At 46.1% G+C, this 3,959-nt stretch overlaps 1 pseudogene; it reads right to left on the minus strand.

Annotated features, from left to right (window-relative positions):
• Positions 1-2,615: 2,615 nt before the first annotated feature.
• LOC147917003 (large ribosomal subunit protein eL36 pseudogene) lies at positions 2,616-2,953 on the minus strand (annotated as a pseudogene).
• Positions 2,954-3,959: the final 1,006 nt, after the last annotated feature.

A 3,959-nucleotide genomic window follows, 5' to 3' on the forward strand; every position in this document is an offset into this window, starting at 1 on the left:
CCACAAGGAAATGTGAAGTTCTTATCATCCCAAGAACTTGAGTTGATGTCAATCTGCAGTGCTCCTCCACCCACTCCCCGTCTCCTCAGCCCCTGTCACCTCAAGGAAGAGCTCCCTCCAGAGAAAATCTATGAGTTGCCATTTGACTGCTCAACTACAATTCCATGTACTGTCTCTCTGCTCACTTCTTTCAAAGAAATCCACTGCTCACTCAACTTCTCAGCTAAGATCCTGGGGAATTAGCTGAATGTCAAAGAACAAGTCAAAGCAGAAGAGAGGCTGGGTTCTACAACAGTGGGTTTTGTCAGAGAGGAAGGCCCGGTCTTGGGAGCAAGCTATATTCCAGTGTGGAGGATTCCTTGCTTCCTGACCTGTGTCCACAGGAGTTCCACATAATACATGCCGTTCTGCTCACCATATATGCACACAAGAATCATTCACCAAAACCCGGGGCCACAGCTCTCACGCCTGGCCTAATGGCAAGCCAGGCAGTGTGGCTGAAATAATATTCCTCTGTGTTTTGAGTTTTCTCAAATGGATACAAAATTTTCTCCTTGCAGCCCAATCAATCAAGGCAACCTGCCTGTGGGAAAAGAGTGTGGGATTTGGAGGCAAGAGACTTGAGTCTCATCTTGGCCCTCCCAAATTTTGAGTAAATCACAATCTTTCCATCCTCTCAATTTTCCTAAACTGCAAATTCAGCTGCATATAGCCTGCACCATTTCTACAAAAGAGATACTATATACAAAATAAAACATTAAAAGTACTTTATAAATATTATTATTAACTACCATCAAAGTTTAAGACATAAACCAAGAAAAGTCAGAAGATAAAAGATGTGTGAAAATAATAAATTGTTCAGGACACTATAATCTCATTGGAGAGAGCTCTGATCCCTGCATCTCTCTCCAGCCTCCTCTCTCTTCACTCCAAACTCCAGTCAGATTAAGCTACATGTTCCAGAAACTGATGTTTCTGGAATTCTCTATTGTCTTTCTAGACCCTGGATCTTTGCAAATGCTGCTTCCCTCCCTGAAGTGTCTTCTGCTCTCTTCATTTCTACTTTTTCTCCTTATTCTCCCTCTGGCTCAACTCCAGGAAGCTTACTTTGACCAATCTCCAAGATTAGATCCAGCATACTAACAGTACTCTGGTCTTGTCCCTGGCATTGTCTTCCCTACACAATATCACATCGCCTATTTACACATCTGTGTGCTCCCTGAAGGGCCAGAAATGTGTCCTGCTCAGTAGCGTGGGGTTCAGAGTAAGTATTGAATAAAAATTTATCGAGTAAATGAAAAAACCCACTCTAATAATTAAAAGGTGAAGAACACACATCACCCTAAAAGCGATAAGACCTGAAACCAGGGGGTTTCCTCACTGGCACTTCTTGGGACACTTCATGACTTCAAAGGCCGTGGAAAAGAGGACAGGTGAGCCACAACAGCCAAAGCACTCTGGGAAAAAGATCCCATCCAGGGTAAAAATTAGTAAAGATTAAAAGCAAAAATTTGTGCAAATTAAAGCAAAGTTGAAGTAAATTGGACAGACTGCACCTCTTGCTCAGCAATATAAATCCAAAGACTTTACCAAAGATAATAAAGAAGGAAACCAGACAAAACGTTAAGTGCAGTGCCCACTACCTCACATGGCCATATACTCTGGCTGGTTGGTGGTTCACATAGTAGATTTCTAGCCTGCGTTCAGAGTCGCAATTCCCCTTTAGTTAATACCTGGCTGGACCACCAGGGGCCAGCTAATCTGCAAAAGAGACAAAGGAATCCAATTCATTAAACACAAGCTAAATGTACCTGTTGTGGACCAAGCACAGGGCTTTGTCAGTGGGGCCTTTGAGCAAGGATGATTAGGACCCAATTCACACTAACTGGGTTCTTAAGTGGAACGGACAGAAATATACTAAACCTACTGTTCTACAACACAGCACTGTGTGTACCGTGAAGGTTTTCAAAAATGGCCATAAATTCTTTGTCTTTCCTCCCATAAAGGGCTGGGGTCTATATTCCCTCCCCTTGAATCTGGGTGTACTGTGACCGCTTTGACCAGTAGAGTATAGTGGAAGTGACAATACGTGACTTCTGAGTCTAGGTCTTAAAGCGCCGTGGAGCTTCCGTCTTATTCTGTTGGAATGCTTACTCTCCAGAGCTCACTTCTGGAACATGCCCTCAGAATCCGGCTACCACATGGAAGAAGCCAGAACCACGTGGAAAGGCCATGTGTAGATGCCTTGGTTGACAGTCCCAGCTGAGCTCAGACTTCAAGTCATCCCAGCCCAAAGCCAGACATGTGAGAGAAGGAAGCTCAGATATTTTCCAGTACCTAGCAAAGGCCCCAGGTGTCACGGAACAAAGACAGGCTGTCCTGTTGTGTCTGTCTAAATTCCTGATCCATAGAATCATGTGCATTACAAAACAGTTGTTTTTGCCGCTTAAGCAAACTTATTGAAGTAGTTTGATATACAACAACAGACAACAACCAAAAGAGTATACAATGATGAGAAATGCCCTTTGGGCTAGGAATTCACTATGTTGGTCCTGGAAAGTTGCTTAAATTTTTTTTTCTGTAAAGGTTTTAATGTGCACACAATGGGAGGGAGCTCAGCCCTTCTTGGAAGCCTTGGCAGTTTTCCTCATGGTGGCAGGGATGTTGCTTAGCTCCTCTTGCTTCCTCTAAAGGCTCTTGCTTCCTCTGTGGATCTGTGGCCTCACACTTTTCTTCCTGAACTTGAGGACCTGCTTGTCCATGGAGACCTTGAGCAGCTCCATGGCACGTCGTTCATACGGGGCAAAGTCACACACCTCTGGGATCAAGTCCCGCACGGACTTGGTGTGCTTGGTGAGGGGCCTGCCCGATGGCTGTGCCTTGGCTTGCTCATGTTCTTGATCACCACGTGGCCCTTGTTAAGACCCACAGTCATGGGGTAGCACAGAGCCATGGCTGCTGCTCTTCTATGGTGGTAGGGCTATACTTAACTTTTGAGAATCCCCCACAATGTCAGGTTAATTCTGGAGGGTCTTGACGGAGATGCACCTTCACCCTTTCCGTGGAACCCCCCGGCCAGGTCTGCTTCCATGTTTTATACTAGACTGTCTCCTTCACCTTTGCATCCTTCAGCCAAGCGCGGTGGCTGGTCAGGAGAACCAAGTTGTAGAACTGAACACAAAGGGATGCAGGGAAAGGATGGTGTGTTCTGGGTGGCATTTCTTCCCCCCTTGTCCCTCATGTTTCCAGATGATCGCTTACCAGCTTCTGCGGAAGAATGTCACAGGAAAGAACCAAACTAGCATTCAGTAAGCACTTACTACATGGTGCTTTTATGATTACTGCATTTGAGTTTAAAACCCTACGAGGTGGGGACTACACTCAGGAGATGAGGAAATTGAGGCTTATAAGTCAATCATGCTTGAGATCATGCTTTGTTTGTTTGTTTGTTTTTTGTGAGGAAGATCAGCCCTGAGCTAACATCCATGCTAATCCTCCTCTTTTTTTGCTGAGGAAGACCGGCTCTGAGCTAACATCTATTGCCAATCCTCCTCTTTTTTTTTCGCCAAAGCCCCAGTAGATAGTTGTATGTCATAGTTGCACATCCTTCTAGTTTGTGTATGTGGGATGCTGCCTCAGCATGGCTGGAGATGTGGTGTGTCGGTGCGCGCCTGGGATCCGAACCCGGGCCGCCACTAGCGGAGCGCGCGCACTTAACCGCTAAGCCACAGGGCCGGCCGGAGATAATGCTGAGGGTAAGTGAGGGAGCAGGAGCATGAACTGTGTTTCTGTCCTAGAGCCTGCCCTTTTTCACCCGCGGTGACAATGCTGCTGGCTTGGGAGTTCAGAGGCCTGAAGCTTGTGGGAGGTTTCCTCACATGTGGGAAAGCCCCGTGGTGTGCAAGTGGAGCAACTGTCTGGCGGGGAATCAGTTCAGAATCTTCACTGGGCATTTACAG

Source organism: Ceratotherium simum, chromosome 5, assembly GCF_057802395.1.
Source record: "Ceratotherium simum simum isolate JZ-2026a chromosome 5, ASM5780239v1, whole genome shotgun sequence".
Lineage (NCBI taxonomy): Eukaryota > Metazoa > Chordata > Mammalia > Perissodactyla > Rhinocerotidae > Ceratotherium > Ceratotherium simum.